Source organism: Ischnura elegans, chromosome 1 (assembly GCF_921293095.1).
Source record: "Ischnura elegans chromosome 1, ioIscEleg1.1, whole genome shotgun sequence".
NCBI classification, from domain to species: domain Eukaryota; kingdom Metazoa; phylum Arthropoda; class Insecta; order Odonata; family Coenagrionidae; genus Ischnura; species Ischnura elegans.
In genome coordinates this window covers 144148440-144167426 of record NC_060246.1, presented here as the reverse complement: position 1 = coordinate 144167426, position 18987 = coordinate 144148440, and the positions used below count along the sequence as shown (strand labels likewise).

The 18987-nt window shown below is 39.3% G+C and overlaps 1 protein-coding gene and 1 non-coding gene across 2 annotated transcripts in view; one reads left to right on the top strand and one right to left on the bottom strand.

The window, feature by feature from the left end:
- Positions 1-18987, top strand: part of LOC124166085 (mucin-12) — a 584458-nt gene that overhangs the window by 284808 nt on the left and 280663 nt on the right. The gene's annotated exons all lie outside the window — the stretch shown is intronic.
- Trnam-cau lies at positions 15760-15832 on the bottom strand. Its single transcript has one exon. It is a non-coding gene; the product is annotated as a tRNA-Met (tRNA).

Here is an 18987-nt window from a genome sequence, read left to right as displayed (position 1 = left end):
GAACTGTTAAACTCTCTTAAAACTCAAAAATAGAATCCCTAAAAATGCCTTCTTCTTTTTCCATATCCCCAACCCCAATTATCCTCCATCATACTTTCAGTGTCATGATTGCCAGTTGTTCATGGAATTCATTATTTGTAAAATGTGTGAGAAAAGTCCTATGAGTAAAGAAAGCATCCATTCAGCTAGTAATTTAGAGTAAGCAAAACCAAAAGTGAAAATACGTCTTCTTCTTGAGACTGCGCACTGCGCAGTGACTAGAAAATGTTACGCCGTGCTTCTAAACCTTACCTCGATATCATTACGGAAAGTGAAAACGTGTGCAAATGAGATACTTTAAGATGTACTCTATCAAATTCCTGATACTAGACCTTTTTTGAGAATATTAAATTTAATGGAAATTTAGTCACCAATAGAGTATGTGCACATTTTTGGGAAGTGATCTTAAAAAAGAATTTACACCTCAATTAGGCTAAATTCCGAGTCTGAGAATAGAGAGGTACTTTTTAAGCGAGATATTAATTATTAAAATTTGCAAAATTAATGATGCGCTGAAACACCAGTCGGCCATATTCTCAAGGCTGTTACGTCATTTTGTTCGACGTGTTCTCAGGCATTCCTTGTTCTTTAGGGTGAGCCCCTCTACAGCGTATACTGAGTTTGGAAAGAAGCCATGGAATGCCTTATGAACTAGATTTAAAGTGTATACATGCCATCATCTACATCTTTTAATTCATTTGTTTCTCGGTTACGCTGACGACAAGACTCTATCAACTTTTCTACCTCGAACTACCTAATCGTATTTCTTACTCCTCGGTTCCCGCATTTGCGTTCGTTTGCAGATTTATAGTGACATTAAAATTAAGAGACACTTAAACAGTGATGATCCTTGAAATAGTACGACTTAATTCGTGAAAACTAAGTCACTAATTAGTAACTAACTTAGTAACTGTACCCGTACTACTAACTAAAAAACGGAAAATTAATTTTCGATAAAAGTGATAGTTTGGGTATTCAAAATGTTTGTAATTTAATTCCAAACACAGTGATGCTAATATTTTCCAAATCGGATGTGAAATAAGCTCATTATTACGTATCACAAGTCGGGACTACTTTTTGGAAATGCACCGCGCGCAGGGATTCCTCGCTTAATGGATAGTCATAACAAGACACTTGTACCTTGATAACCAATAAACTTATGCTGTGAAGAAATATAAAATGAACCAATTATTAAATTGTGCTAACAAATGCTTCGAGAAGCATATTGAAACCGAATGAATGAAAAGTAATCGTCTCATCTTACTATCAAACATTTGATTTCCAGCCCGAGAGATTTCCGTCATTCATCCGGACCAAGTTTTCAATAACCAATTTTTAGATATACCTCACAAATGCTATTCATAAACCTCAACCAAGCAAATGTACATCTGACTGACATATCTATGTTAGCGAACTGAAAATAACTTGTAGAAACATTGAGATAATCAGAACTCTGCTTTTGAATACATTAATTCTACGAAAGAACAAATACGTCGACTAAAAGTGCGTTTTTTTTAAAGAAATTAAGATCAGATTACTCCTTAAACTGGACCAAAATGTAACTTCAGTTATTTGTGCTTACGTTTAAAACCTTAAATAGCCCAGAAGAAGAAGAACCCAGCTCAGTAACGGCAATTTAATAATTAACTATGGATATTCATCCAGTCACCACGGGCCATAACTGAATATGAAAAATTATTTTTCGTGAGTCAGTAGGTTAAATAATAATAGAATAGAAAATAGTTAAATAGATAGATTAAATTATGATCGGTATTTGAAATGACAATAATACAAATATCGATAGTTATCTACCTACCGGCACTTTTACTTCCGTAAACCTTCGAATCGTGCTAACAAACTTTTGGCCAATTACCTACTGTAAACAATCTCACTTAATTCACTTATGTTAGACCTAATTTCCGATGAGGTTTCCCGTCCATTTCTCTTTATTATGAATGAGACAAGATAACAAAAAAGCTCTAGTTCAACATTAAAACTTCGTGCCGAGGCATGTAGGTAAAGTCCAACATAATCAGCACGGTCAATCATTGAAGCATCCACCTTCGGGATATTATTTGAAGAAATCCTCACGAAACCTGATTCCATGATAAGCACTTAAACGTATTTCCCTTTACACAGATCAGCTCCACCAACTTTTTCCAATGCATACGTAGTTTATTGAATCATAAACACGATCATAACACGATAAACACCTTGCACGCTTATGAGATAGACCAGAATGACGTCACATACCGAGGAGCCAATAGATGAGCGTTTTCGTCTGCCTAATATCGTTGCGAAAACAATGCATATTAAATAGCAATTATTAAACAAACTAAGCAACAATTAATGCTGTTAATCGAAAGTAATGATATTTACGATACACTTTATCGAATAAACTGCATTTCAATCGAATTCCTCCCGAGTGCACATACTCTATTGAAATAGTTATGTAAAAAAACACTTTTGTCTGAACCAATCGGACCATTATGTGATCTAGAATGACGCTATTTCAAAATTAGTCAGTCAACACATGGGTGTTTGGCTGAGGGAAGGTTTTCCATCCACATGCAACATGCAACAAGATACGATGTTTCGTGGCTTTAAGTAAACGTAACACATGTATGCGGAAGGTGTGAGTTCCCACTACTAAGCATGGATTAGTCAATACAATATAGGTCTATGGAACAGATACTAATAAAGGTACTTTATATTTGCTCACTATTAATTACAGTAGATTCCGGTTAATTGGGACACATCGGGACAGGCACACTTTTCCCCAATTAAGCGGCTGCCCCAATTAAGCGAACTATCCTATACATGTACATAAAAAAACTTTGAAATGATAGAATTCTAGAATTCTTTAAAGAAGACTAAGGAATGGTTAATATGCAAACAACGTTTATTAAACAATTAATTTGTATAATAAATCAGCGAGATTAGTTAATTTATAAACATTTTAAAGAATGATATTAATCTTAGTTGAAAATATTTTTCACAGTCTCAGGCAATGGTGGATGAATGTCATTTACTTACTCCTATTGAAGAAAAGTTCACGGTTAATTAGTTAATAATATGTGATTCCTTAAATTCCTAAACATGCAATTACTTTCATTTCAAATCGTATCTCCTCGTCCAAGGAATTTGTCTTATGTTCTCTGCAGCATTCTCGTCGTCCTCGTCGTACGACCCAAGTCGGCATGGAAATCCAATGACGACCGTGGGATATCTTCATTGCCTTTTACATGAAGAAGAGTCGTAAACCTTTAATGAACCTCCTTGCATCCAGAGTTATCACTTAGCTACGTTCAGGTGCGATTTCATCTCCATCACCATCCTCACCTTCAGCTTCACTGTTGCCTGTGTAATATGGTTTCAGCAATATCAAGTTCACAGTTTTCATTGGTCCAATATTGCAGTGAATATTATCGAGCTCTTCATGGCTTGCTATGTGGCACAGTTTGGAGTTGAATACATTTACAGATTCTGCTGTAATGTTGAACACTGCACTGAAACTTTAGAAATCGCAATGAAAAAACAATTTTGAATTATTTGACCACGGGCCAGCTTTAAGCCAGAAACAATAATGCTTGTTGAATGTTCACCCTTGAGCTTAGCGCGTTGGCGGTGGATGATGATATCCGAAGGTTATCTTCTATAGATTCTAGAATATTATCTACTTATTTCCTATGGCAAAGTGTTCTCAAATTTTTAATGATCCCCATATCCATTGGTTACTCCAAGGACGTTGTTTCCAAGCAGAAATTCCAACTGAAAATTTTTTAACACACATTTTGGCAATTAGCATGTGCCGTACAGTTGTCAAGTACAAGAAGAACCTTTCTTGATTTCCATGCTAATTCTATATCCCCACTGGTCAATCATTGCGTAAAGAGACTCACTGTCATCGCTACCTTGCTATCGGCTTGGTACTCGGATGGTAAACTGCTTATTCTTAACCCTTTACAGCATTGAGGCTTAGCACTTACCAGAATTGCCAGAAGAGTTTTTTTTATCAGTTCCCGAAACATTTAAACAATACTAAACAGTGATGCGATCCATCGATTTTTTGAACCCCGTTGGTCCTACATGACTGTAATAAGAAGAGCCATTAGGTGTTGCTCGGTATTACAGTCCCGTTTCATTGGCATTGTAAATGCCATCGGCGCAAAAATTCAGGAGTAACTTGGGCAGTTCGTTCAATTTTCACTCCTCAGCACTCACAACATCAGCACTTTTTTCTCCGTTAGCTCTCTTGAATTTTATTTCGTTTCTGGTCTTCCATCGAGATGCCAACCATCTGTTACCTTAAAATGGTCATGACCAAGTTTCAAAGCTAGTTCCTCTGACTTCTTATTTAAAATTGGACCGCTTACACAAATCCCTCGATCGCTTACAATGGATTACCATTGATTTAAAGCGTCCTCAACATCTGGATCCTTACGTTGACGCTTGCGTTTCATAGACGATGCTTGCTTTCCTTTGTGACTCCATTCCTCTCTTAGTTTATCCTGTTGCTTCAATAACTGAGCTATCGCCAATTTCGGCACCCCGGTAATATCAGCCAAACGGAGATGACTGAATTAGGATAATCTTTATTTTTGTCGAGTATAGCAAATTTCAGCGAATAAAAGGTCTAAACATGGCATATAATTCAAGAAATGGAGCGTCACTAAACTCTCAGAACTAAAACAATACCACTTATCCTAGGTTCACTTAGATCGTAGAGCACGAGATAAATCCCACCAAATATGCGCACCATTGAAACTGGTTTTAGACTGTTAGTTCACAGATGACTAGGTAGAAGTGAAGAGAAAAATGACTTTTGTGCATGCATAGACTACTGGGAGAGTAATGGGAAAAATAGAAAGGAACGAAGATTCGTAGTTTTCCAATAGTGACTACTCAGTTGTATAGAGGAAAAAAAAATTAAAAGGATAGATTTCATGAGTAAGTTGAATTTTGTTCAAGATGCTGCAAACAAAAAGCTCTTTGTAAGCGAAATTGTTCGCCTCGAACTGTCTCCTCTGCTCAAAATCAGCCTGTAATTCCTAGAAATTGGCCCGTACTCGCTCTTACACCCTCACCACGGGTGTCATCAGTTCTTTCTAACTATCCCGGACTCATTCTATCACCTATAGCCTGCCACAGTAGTCCTCTCCTCTTGAACACATCACTACATTGAATGAGGTCTCATGGTCGGGAAACGGAATCCTATTCCTCACACGGATGGTATAAGAACAAGAGTTTTAAGATTAAGGCAAGAATAGGTACACTTGAGAAAAATAAGACTAAATTAACGAAGGAAGATATAAAAAACGGTATTCTGATACGAAAAAATTTTAATTTCGTCGCGAGCATAGAGTCAATATCGCCGACTCATGGCCCAATAAAGCGGCATGCTGTCCCAATTAAGCGGAGAAAACTCTGGGATATTCTTGAATTGGATTCGGTTCTTCAAGATTTGCCCCAATTAAGCGGCTGCCCCAAGTAACCGGTGGACCCATTAACCGGAATCTACTGTATTTAAGTAAATTTATCAATGGAAGATTTGAAAAAAAAAAACAAATTATTACTGCTAAGAAATAAAGGCGATACAAAACCGTGGCGGTAAAGTCCTCGCCTGCCAAACCGTAGGTCGCGGGTTCGAATCCCGCCTGCATGGGCGGTCCCTATCCAGGGCATGGATGTTTGTGTCGTACTTTGTTAATCCTCCGCTGTAAAGGTGTTGTTTTATTTTTTATTTTAAAGAAAAAGAACCACATACAGCATACAGTTGCCATTTTATAGTGGCCAGGCAATAATACATAAATTAGAGGACAAATTAGCAATATAACAAGCGCAACCAAGAAATAATTTTACAAAAGAAGACAGCAAGAATATGTAGGTACAAGCTTCTTCGGTGACGGATAGGATAGGGAAAGGCATATAAAGGATTTCAATGAAAGTGAAAAGGGATCAATGTGTGGAGGGAGTGAGTTCAATGCAGAAGCAATGCAGTAGAAAAACGAACGTTTAGTAAGTGAAAGTCTAGGATTGGGCATGTGGATTAGAGGATGGGAACGGGTGGGGCGGGATGGAACTTTAAAATTGATAAAAGAGAGCAATTCAGAGCAGTCGGTGGTGAAATTGAGAATCTTATAATTTAGTTTTAAATCAGCTGTGAGGCCATGGGTAGTGTAGTGAGATTATGGATGGAGAGGGAGGCGAGAATAGCATTAGTGGACATTTTACGTAAATGCGGTAATCTATTTTTTACTATTTTAGCAAAGAAATTGATGATACAGTCCAGGGATGAGAGGTTGGTTTGTGAAGAGATTGACCAGATGGGACAATAGTAGATAAGAATTGGAAGAATGATAGAGGAAAAAAAAGTTCGAAGTGCTGGGGGGTTATTAATTTCAGTGAAAAAGAACAAGAGGCCTAAGAGGGACATTGCTTTAGACTTGATGGAATGTATGTGCGGGAAAAAATTTAATTTATCGTCAGTATTAATGCCTAGGTCCTTCGATGTTGACACACGTTTCAGAGAGTGATTGAAAATAGTGCAGTTAAATTGATGTGTGATCTTCTTTCGGGAAATAGATATCACTTTACATTTATCTGGGTTTAATTTACGTTTCCAGACATCACACCAAATTTATGTCTGACGTAAAGCATCCTGTAGGTCATGGCAATCGGAGGGTTTTTGAACTTCCTAGAAAAGTTTACAATCATCAGCATAAAGGAGAGTTTGAGCTTGAAAAGAAGGTAGCAGGGAGGCAAGTTCATCAATATATAAGTTAAAAAGGTAAGGACCAAGGACACTCCCCTGAGGAACCCCAGATGTCAGAGGAGACCAAGGAGATGATAAACCAGAAAGAATAACCCTTTGAGTTCGGTTGCCGAGGAAGATAGGCAGTAGGCTTTTGAAATTACCAGAAATATTAAATCGTTCACCTAGTTTGCGGAGGAGGAGGCTATGATTGATAAAGTCAAAAGCTTTGGAAAAATCCAGTAAAATGGTTTCTAGCTGTGATTTATTATTATTGGAGTTTATGGCATTCTGTTGAAAAACACATAGGTTGGTCATGCACGAGCGGCCCGCAAGAAAACCAAGTTGATATTTAGAGAGATGAGGGGATGTGAAGTAGAGTCTATTTAGGATTATTCTTTCACCAACAGAAGAGGGAACTGGGAGTAATGAGATGGGTCTATCATTTGATACAACATTTTTGGGCCGGATTTATGGGGATAACATTAGCAGTTTTCCATTATGTTGGAAAAATGCAAAGGGAAAAGCAGTGGTTTAAAAGTAAGCTTAAAGAAATGGAGAGTGATTCAGCGCAATTACGGGGCAATTATGTTTACGGTGAAGTTGTAAATAAATTAAATAAATAAATAAAAATTCCTGTGGTGGATAAAAAATGCAATATTTTGTCCTAGAAGGAAAAATATTTATGACCTGCTGCTATCTATATTTATGAACTACTACAATCTTACTAGTTTTATGCAACTGCATAGATATTTATCCACTTAGTAATTTGTCTTTTTTGCATGGTCGCAGTAGAAGTCATCGGTGAGAGTTCACAACGCCTGTTTGTATGTGTTTAATGCCCATTTGTTTTTATCCCATTTTTTAAATTACTACGAAGACGTATTGTATTGCATGCTGCATGTTGGTATAAACTCACCCCCTACCAAACACCAATAAGATGGCTCGCAAGGTATTATGAAGATATAGATACTTTGAATTATCTTTGTTTTTTGCCAAATATTACGCTCTGAATAAACGAAATATTCCTGTTACAACCGGTATCCTTCGATTGGCTGGATTTAGCCTGTCCAAGAAGTCCACAGTTCCGTGCGTCCACAACGTCAAACCATTTCCTCCATCTCTTGAATTTCGTGGCTTCCTTCCCTTTCCATGATAAGCCCTTGTTCTTCCTCCCTGCATGCATAGGCACCGTTTCTTCGCCCCCCTCACTGCCCTTCGAAAGCCTCGGAGGCCCGAAATTCCTCGCCCGCGGGTAGATACCTCTCCGACTGTTTAACCGGGGACAACACCTACCTCCCCTCCCCCTCTCGAAGGCCTCTGGAGGGCCGTAAGAGGAGGGGGGGAGAGGGTGGCGGTGATCTCAGGTGCATTTTGGAGGTTGCCGAGGCCGGGAAAAACAGCCAGGCCCTCGAAAGCGGAGGCGAGGCAATCCTCGGGGTCTGTGCTCGCGGGGAAGTTTTGCTAACACTGCTTCTCTCCGGCCGAAATCCCTGGGTACTCAAGGTAAAGGAAAGGAATTTTTTTACGACCGTGTCGTTTCCATGGTAGTGCGAGTTGGTGGTGGCGGTAAAAGGAGTGGGGGCAGGCGCCTTGGTTTCGGAGAATGACTGAGCATTGTTGGTTGTCTTCATCTTATTTACCCATCTTCTGACTTGGACGCTTGCTGTTGCAAGGTCAAGAGGACTAAATATTGTAAGATTTGACTGCAATAAATGAATGCTCCTGTGGGCGAGGGTTTGAGTGACTGATAGAATGGCTGTGTCAGGCGAATCACGGTGAAACTTCCATTTCATTGTGAAGCCAAAGCAGTGATTAATTAGTTAGATGTAAATTCATTGATATTCTAGACTTCGGCTAACGAAATTATCATGAGGTGACCTTATAGAAGCGGATTTAAAAAGGTGAAAATACAGTAATATTCATCTTTTATCGGTAATACTTCAATATCAATATTCTGTCGGATTATGTGTTTTTTCTGTTTTGGAATATGACCCCACGTGAATCATGAATTTGGAATAAATCAAGTGCCCACCTATGAACATATATGAGCACGTGGGATGATCGGCTTCTGTACATGCGACGAATAGATGTACATGTATTGTAGTGATCAATTCCTAGATAACGTGATGGGTCTGATTGGCCGACTACGAAAGTAGCATCAGCTTTAATGTATTTTGAAGAGATAAAAATGTTATATTAATTCAATTTTAATCTATCAAAGAAGGAAAAATTTCAGGATTTCAATAAATTCCTATAAAAATATATAGTTTGATTTTTTTCGTTTCCTCTGAAAGTTCTAAATTTAGGTTTTCAGTGTTGGCTTCGGCTTTTGGTCAATGCTCAGTCACCTCGATACGTGCTTGCTCCTAGGTTGGGACTACATTCCACCGTGGTGAAACAGAAAACATGGGCGTAATTCTGTTTACGGAAATTAAACATTCTTAGGGACGAAGATGACCGTGGTTTGATCCATGCATCAAAATGTCGACTCTTGAAATTCCGACCCGGCTACTATCCCGATTTAATTTTTCACATTTTGATCCGTAAGTTCAACCGATTCAGGCGTGACAGAGTGGAAGTTTGACTTATTGAAATAAAAGGTAGCTGCACTTTTCTACAATTTTTTTATGCGCACGACGCATTTCGGCTCATCTGATACAAGACCTTGTACAATGTCTTTTACCAGATGATGGCTCTTGTACAAGATCTTGTATAAATATCAGCGGATGGCTCTGGGAGTCGAAACGCGTCGTACGCATTAAATAATTGTGAAAAAGTGCAACTATCTTTTATTTCAACATTTTGATCCATGTTCACAGATCTGCCCCCTTCCGCGAAGACGGTAACCTCGCCATCAAGGATCGCCTCCTCAATCGGAGCCCTCCGCCCCGAGGTCTTTTACAACCCCAAGAAGGGGCAGATACCCCCCCCCCAAGGAGGGGGGAATGCCGTCATTTTTTGGGAATACCGGCGAATGCGTGACAGCGATGGCATTTTTTTTACTCTCCGAGACAAGAGAGGGAAGGGGACGAGATTCCTTGCCTCGGATTCAAACATTTTGGCCTTTCGATCCCCTGCGACTTGTTTCGCAGCTGCTGCCAGTTTAGCCTGCACCCGCGAGCCTATTTCTACGTCTATTTTCTATCCGTTCCAGCAACCCGTTTACACGACTTTGATTCGATTCTTTACTCCTCTACCATACTTAGAATCTGGCCCACTCTTCCCACTAGACGGGGCTGGCCGAAAGGAAGGGAATAATGGCCTTAGTAGAATTTATTGACGCGTCCAATTTCCAGTGGAACAGCTTTCCAATTTCGGGAGGGCATTGGGAACGTTTCGGGGTGAAGTGTTTTTGAAGCGATTCGAGATGCATAAATAGAAATACTTTCACGAAGGAGCTGAGTCGTTCATGAGTGAATCGTTCTCGATGAACGATTCGAGGGAATTGAACTATGGCATTCATTCGCGAGAAGCGTGGTGGGTTACTTATTAGTGCCGGCAGAATTGGGCCTCTTATTGAAGGGTCCCAGTTTCAAAGGTAGGTGTAGCCCAGGGGTCGGCAACGGGAGCCGCATGAGGCTCTTTCAATGTCACGCTGCCGCTCTTTCGATGTCAAGTTGCGGTTCTTTCGATTTTAAATTGCGGACTTCGAGTTCCATGCGCAAAAAATAATAATTGTATTATTTTATTTTCAAAATTCAAAAAATATTACTAACAGGATCAAAACTATGAATTTAAGATGGAGAGAGGATAAAGCGTCCTTATAATAAATACATTTCTCGTATTCAAATTAAATCACGGTCGAAATGCTGCTGCGCAGCTGGCTGCATATCTTCTGGGCACTTCCTGCGCAAAATTTTGCCGATTCCTGCCGTAGCCCTCGGGAAATGCCACGCAAAAATTATGCCAAGTGCAGCAAGGTGGTCTAGGGTAGAAACTGATTTATACTACCAGAATGTGTGACACCAACACGCTTTCGTCTTACTCCGTGGTGAGCTCTAACAAACCTACCCAAAGTAAAATGTGTGAAATGAGCGATAGATTGAGTTTTTCCCTTTGATACAAACCTGCTCAAGCCGACTTTCTCCTTGATGCTTTGAGAGAATGAGTTAGTTATATTCAAGTGACTGAAAATGAATAGTTTTAGGGTGGAGAGTTGTTTCAGCTAATTAGGACTAAATATTTGTTGTGCGAACCGAATATCATGATCTGAATCATTAAAACGAGTCGAAATTCCCTCCTTTATTTCGTACACAATCGTCTAGAAAATGCATTCATCTAGATCGGCCGGGTGAAGCGCTCATGCCCTTCGGCTCTCGTCTCGATGGTTCATCCTGCTTCCCTGCAGATCTTCAGCCTTGGCCAACTTGTTCATGGATGAATTCGAAGAGAAAGCCCAAACGATAGCCTCTCTGTGGCCCAAGTTCTTCTATCGGTATGGCGATAACACGTTCGAGGTGTAGCCCCATGGCCCTGCAGCCCCGAAGGAATTTTTTCAACACATGAACTCCTTGCTTTCATATATGAAGTTCATCATCAAAAAGGAGACCGATTGCAAACTACATTTCTTTTGATAACGTGATCCACCGAAAAAGTGAAGAAGCACTAGGTCACAGTTTATATAGGAATCCAACCCATATATTCACTCGTCGTCAAATAAACAGAAGATAAAGAAGTTAGTCAGAAAGCAAGAGTAGGTATGAAAAGAAATTTTTCTCAACTCTTGCGAGAAATTATATTGACGAGGAAAGAAACGACGGAATTATCTCTATCAACAAGATAGTCCGTGTGGTAGTCCAAATCTTAAATCAAATAGAGAACTTGAGATTGTTGAGAGCGAGAGAACGTTTGATATTTGGACATTGTATATATTACGATGGCGGAGGCTTGGAAATGACGACTTAAATTATCATTTATAGTCCCAACAGCCCCCAGCAGTAGTCTACATCTCAATCATCATTCGGTTTAGTAGCGTTTGATAAAAATTTTGCCCCGGGTGAGGATCGAACTCACGACCTTAAGATTATGGCGCTGCCTACTGCGCTACCGAGGCCTTGATTTTGCTGGAAATTGTAAATATATATATCATTTCTTAAGCGGAGAAAAAGAGGATACGACCACATCATTATGAATTTCAGAATAGCTCAAGAAAATTATAAATATTGAATATCTTACCACGTTTTTTTATTTATAAGACCAATACTGAGTCCCCTTACCTGCTGCACTCATGACCTTAGGGTTATCAGAGTTAGGTGATGCTACTGCGTCACGTTTCCTCTTTGCCTTTTTATCAAAAACAACATAAACAATATAAGATAAGGTTAAGATAAATAATACTTTCAGTTTCTCAATTCAAATATAATGCACTTCTACCTACAGAGCTCTTGGGTTACGTAAGCCTTGCGGTCAAAATACCCTAATTCTTCTTTTGTTGTGTTTCGGGGAAAAAGCTCTCAAAAATTCTAAATTTCTTTACAATGGGTAGGGATGAAACACCAAACCAACTTGCATTTAAAAATATTAGGTGTATCCTGATTTTAACTCGGAATTGAAGATAGAAAAATAGATGGGGACAGCTTCACTAGGTCTATAAAATCAATACAATACGTAGGACAGGTTATATAAACTATTTCTTATCCATTGCATTAACAAGCATTTTTCACATTAGTAAAATTTGCGGAAAAATAAAATAGGCAATATCTAACTCTGCTTCCCTTTCGAATAATTTATTATTTAGATAATGACTGAATTGCTACAAGGTCAGTCGGTACGCCGCACTAACCTTATGTTTTTTACAGCGTAACGAAACTTTGGGCAACAAATATTTCATCAACAGCACATTTATTGAGTGATTTATTTATGTCCCACTTGCCTCTGAAAATCTTCTTTTCTGGACTTAATAAATTCGATGAAACAGGGGAGGGCACCTTAACTCAAGTAATATTTAATATCAGAAATATGCTTCACAATGAAAGCCTTGGAAAATGTAATCAAGGTATCAGTACGTACTATCATATAATTTAATTGCCCCAAAAAGGATCTGGAAAGGATCGCAAATAAAACATACTGGCTGATTAATACCTATCTCTATCTTCCATGAAATGTTGTGCCTATCCCTCCAAGCCATCATAAAAACATGCACGACTTTTTTTCTCTTTTAACAGGGCTATTTCTTCAAATGGCCTTATCAATCACTTTATTCTATTGTCATTCTATCACTATTGTCATTCAAAGTTTACTGTAGTATTTCATCTTCTATTAATACCAGCGTATTTTCCAGCATCCTTGCACGTTGAGTAGCTTTGAGGGTGCCCACAAGTATTTTGTCAACAGTGACTCAACAAGGGGAAACCCAAATAGGAGAATATTCGTCTTATATTTCCTTGGAAAACTTTGAGGAAAAGCTTAAAGTGGTGACTGACCAAAAATTGCACCGTCAATTTATTTAACTTTAATGGAGGATCTCACTTATGACTGTTTCTATGGCCAGGAAGGAAGCACATGAGAGGATCCTTATGTAAGAGTTTAAAAAAAAAGGTTTGGGAAGGGTTTGATCTGGAGTTCAGCGCTTTACGGTGCGGAAACATGAGCAGTTAGGAAGGCCGACGAAAGAAGACTAGAGGCGTTCGAGATGTGGGCATGGAGAAGAACGGTTGAAGTGGACGGAAAGGAGAAGGAACGACAAATTGCTGGACATTGTGAGTGAGGAGAGATAGCTTCTAGATGAGATACGGAGGAGACAGAAGGTATTGATGGAGCGAGTACTTAGCGGGAAGGGGATGTTGAAAACAGTGGTATAGTGCAGAATGTTGAGTAAAAGAGGGAGAGGAGGGAAATAGGATTTTTCGACAGAATGTAAGAGAGCAGACCTTATTATGAATTGAAAAGGGAAGTTTACCATGGGCAGGGACACAGCCGGAATACTTCTGAAAAAAACTCCATTCAAACCTTCCTTAATCGGCAGAATACTTAAATAATAATAAATGTTTCTATATAAAGAGATTTTTTTCCAAATTAACTGTTTTCCAAATTATTCCATCTATTTATCATTGTCCTTTATGTTATTTTGAAGATTCCTACGCCACGTTTTTCCTCGTCCAAACGAACGGGCATCTGTGCTTGTGCTTAATATTGAGAAATACTTGCACAGAATAAGAAAGAGCGGATAGTCAAGAAAACAGTCGTCTTACTTTTAGGCATCTCTGGGTAGGGACAGGAAAAACTCCTCCCAAGCAGCCAAGATCTCCTAAGATTTATGAGGAGTCATCAGTGCGGAAAGGGGAGGATTTGGGCCGTGGCATTCGGGAGAAAAAATAAGCCGGAGAGGAGAGAAGTCTCAGCAGTTTTCGAAGCTTCCCGGATATGCATAATGCATATAAAGTGCTGTCCCCTATCGGCCTCATGCGCTATTAGCGTGGTCCGTATCTATGCTGCGGCGCGCGCTGACTGTCGGAGGGGGTGAGGTCAGGACAGCGAGGAGCTAAAAATAAGCGACGACGCACTGGTTCCCCGCCATCGCTGACCGTCAAGATTTCCCCAAACTTTTGTCGCGTCTCCATCTCTGCGTTTGAGGTTCAAAATTCCGGTCTCTCGTTATCAGTAAGAAATCTACCAGCTGATTGGAACGTTTTTGGACCTATACATATATCAGTTTCTGGGGCATATTTACATATTCACAGATGCTAATTATACTTAAACTTTCTTTAAGTTTGTCTTCTAACTTAATTGTACCATCTGCATGTGTTTTCTTATATGGAATACTAATTTTTTTCCTTAATTTTCTGAGATTTTTTACTGTGAATTACGCTGGTTTCGGGTGCTCTTTACTTGACTGGTCTTGAAATCCACTAGTCGAAATTCTGTTTTCAAAATTCGGCTGTTCATAAGTTACAATGCCTCGTATGTTTCTATTGATACTATTTTCGATGGGAACCTGAACTTTGGTAACACTATTCGCGATAAAGACGCTTATTCTTTCACCATGCTTCGCCCATGAGGCAATATGCAACAACTTTTCGTAGGTAATAGAGACAAAAAAATGGTCGAAAACCATGTCGATCTTAATTATTTTATTTACATTTCAATTCGAACAAAACCCCTTGTTCTCGAACAAAAGGAAATCAATAACCATTGCACGCCCAGCCTTTTATCTTAGCGTCCTATAACATATCGTCGCATTAATAAGTCATCTAGCCCGTGGTTGTTTCAATGCACCTGCTTGACCATTGATTTCTCGGTTGAGCTCTTCGTGTGCACGTTCCTTTTTCTCTTCTCCGTCATTTTGACAGTAGGCTTAATTCTAATCCCTCTTTAGGATTTCATTCTTCTTCCTTTTTATAAGACTAATTTTAAGTAGTCCACCGAGTCCATTAATACATATTGTAGCTTCCCTATAACAAATTGAGCTCTTCGGAAGTCGCTTTCCTCGACAGTCCTACTCCATGGGGTTATTGAACGTGTCATGGACCGCAACACATACTCTGCGTAATTAGTGCCACTTAGTGCCATACGTCATGCCGTGAGTTTCGGTAATTAACTAGGTAAGTTGTTTAATGGTAAATAATTGTTTTAGGGAAAGGTATTCATTGATGAAGTACGATGTTCCTCGCTAAATATAGGGTAATTCTTGTAAGTATACTGCAATGACGAGTAAAAAAAAACTGATTTAATAGGTGAGATTCTTCACATTCTTTTATTTTATTTTATTCGTAATTTTGTTGACCTTCCATTGTAGCCCTGATGGTGGTGTTAATTACTCAACAAAACGTTGGCAAGGAACCACAGTCACTTTTTATCCTGTAACCTATTCTCGAGATTTAGAATGAAATTCCATTAAGAGGTAAAACGAACAATTAAAGAGCCACGGGCCGGCAAAAATCGATGTAATAATCATACTACACCAGCCAGACCCAAGTGGTGGACGATATATCAACAAAACAGCTCAGTGATCGTGAATAAAAATATGCCCCGGGTGAGGATCGAACTCACGACCTTAAGATTATGAGACTTACGCGCTGCCTACTGCGCTACCGAGGCCTTGATTTAGTTGAATGGTAAATACATATATCTACATCTTTATATCTATATATTTGCTATGAAGAAAAGGAACTTATACATAACCTATGGCATACCCAAGGGCTCAATAAAATAATAAGTATTGAATCGCTTACAACCGTTCATGTAGACAGCCTAAATTCATAGAGATACTTCGTGTTTAGAAATGGTACAAATGTAAAAAAATTGTTTCCTTGCTGCCTAGTGTTCAATGAAATTATGTTCTCTGTAATTCAACCTTGGGAGCTTTTTTCATCGTCATGGCTGAAATTCCAAGTAGAATAACATTGCTAAAATGAGAATATGACGAATGATGCCCGCGTATTTCCTCCCCCGTTGAACGTCGGGTGGCGCCTGAGAGCATGGGGACGGACGCTGTCCGCAGAGCAGCGTTCGCGGGCAGGGGCGTCTGTCCTCTCTGGGCAGAGACGCCCGCCTCCGCCGGGGAAGCCGGCTTTACCGGACCCGCGCTACTCACAGCCACCTCGAGTGTGCAGTGCCTAGGGCGGAACTGTCGAAATCGACTATGATTACGTCGCGCTCCATTGAAGGAACCTCTCCGATGAAAAAAGTTTAATCTCTATCGCAAACTAGTGATCATGTGACGAACTCGTTCGGAATCTCCAGAGCTTGATTTGTTGTTTTCTTAAAGTCCGAGTAAATATTTCCTCACTTCTTATAAACAATGACGATTTTCAACCTCGTAGTTATATTCCACCAATTATTTCGATCATTATTGTTACCTATACAAATCGTAAGAATCATTACGTTATCTTTTCATCTGGTTATTATACAATCCGACCATACCATCCATATCTAGTGTATCCAATGCAAACGTAATGCAACGAGAACTAAGGATATGATGCTTCATATTTATTTGTTGACGAAACTCTAATTATTGAGAAGTCTATAATCTCGCTGAATTTAGTGGCGGAAAAATTGACGTTTAAACAAATATATATATGAATATTTGTTCATCATAAACCGGAATACCCAATCTTTCTAAACTTACGAGGTGCACTAATGAATTTTTTTCCTTTTGAGGAAAAAAAAATTCATTGGTGATGTCATGGTTAGTTATCCTGTAATAACGCTTATTTGGTACAATTGAGCAAAGGTACAATGAATGAAACCTTAGTGACGTAAATTCATCCTCCGTGAAAACCATCCTCCCCATGAGAAGTCCAGGAAATAATTAAAATTGGTTCTTGATATATTTTATATAGATGATTGAGGCAGTTTTAATGAGCGTAACATTGCTCGGCAGTAATATTTATGAATGGTCGGCTATTGTTATTTATACGGTCGTTAATACCCTGGGAAATATCCATGCATGTGACTAGGAGTGTTTGATCATTCAAATTTGAATGCACGCTCATTTTCATCGATGAATCTTCAGATGGACTTGACGGGAATTGTATTCATTCAATGCTTAGAGTCACTCAGAATTCTTAGCCACTATATTTAAAGAACTATAACAATTTTTTTAAGAAATTCGTTTTATTTTTCGTCAGCCCAGGTGGTAGCAGGGTAATGTTCTCGTCTGATTATCCTAGGATCGCGGATTCGACTTCCGCCTGAGTGTTTTTTTCCGTTCTGCATAAGGGTGGAACCCATAATAACCGATAAAGGGTAATAGTAAAATTTTGATGGTCAGCTCCCCAGCTCCCTGGGAAACTTGAAACACAGGCTAGGATTCCTGGGGAAAATCGGGCTAGAGATAGAATCGTCACAGTATTATTTATTTAAAGCAGTCCAAAAACAGCGCAAGGGACTCATAATAAAAAAGAAAGCAATTAAGAAATGGTTAGCAAATCTTAAACAAAAATCAACGAAATAATATTCGACCGCATTATCAAATAACAAGTAAAGAATACTAGTATTCTTTGCATGGTGCGAGGAGTACGGGGAAAATAGCGATGAAGACGGTGCAAGATAGATCAGGGATGAAAAAAAGGATCAAAATTTGGAGCACATTTTGAATAAGAGTTAATGGAAGAAGTAGTTTGAATAGAAATTAAAAGGACCATATTCCTTAGAACGAATGAAATGGTCCTACTCGAGGTTTTCGTGAACTGGATTCTACCTCCTTATAGCTCTGAGTTCTTTTTCCTTGGTCCACTCGGGCGCACGGGCGAAAACGAGTTCCCTTTTGAGCGGCCAACCAGGGGTGAGCTAACTTGGGCCCTGCGAATTCCCTCGCCTACTCCTCGGACGACCCCGTGAGAGCGACACCCTGATTGGCGGGCGGTATTCTCACCTTCCCTCTTCCTCGCACCCCACCCCGCTCTGCTTCGTTCCGGAGATTTGATCCGTCCGGCATAAGTATTATTCTTCGGACGTCCTTCGAGCGAGATGGAGCATTTAATGAATGCATCCCAACGTGCCGCTAAGGCTGGCGCGGTCGCAGGAATGTTCCCGGTGCGTAAGAGGAGTAGCGGAAGGTTGTTATTTTGCGCCCGGTATGGGAAGTACTAAAGACAGGTCGGTCGAGAGGTGTAGTCAGAAAATACAGATGACCCCCTCCCCTGAAATATAGGTTCCACTTACGGTGTCTTCACTTCGCATACGATCTGAGCTGATTTTTCTCGCTTTTTTATTTCAAATTTAACCGTTTTTTTCTCTATCAACATGTCTCATTTATCAATTAAAATAAAACCATATTTTAAAAATAAATAAATATATTAGCATAGCAACATTTACATCCGTTAATGATCTATAAACTGATGCCTCGTCCGGAAAGTATGTAGATCCATCACAGGATAAAATTCGCTTTACGATCGGTCTACTGGAATAGGTTGATATCCTAAAGTTGAAGATTTCAATTTCTTGGAAACGTACATGAGGTAGTATTGTGCCTTGTTTCCATGAGGAGAGGTATACCTTGTTATCCTCACTAAAAGTCCCGATTCTTATGATTTATGGTGTACAAAATAATGTCTACGTTGATGAAATAATCATCATAACAATATTAGTGTGCTCCACTAACATTGCGTCTGTCGGTCTCCATCTCTAATGTTATGGAATTTGTGGTAGACTAGTGGACGTTTTTGATTAAACACTTTTATTTAAATTTCGCTCCGTTAGTGTTTGTGAAAAATGTATGCGACGTCAATAATCATCCAAGAAGATATAAA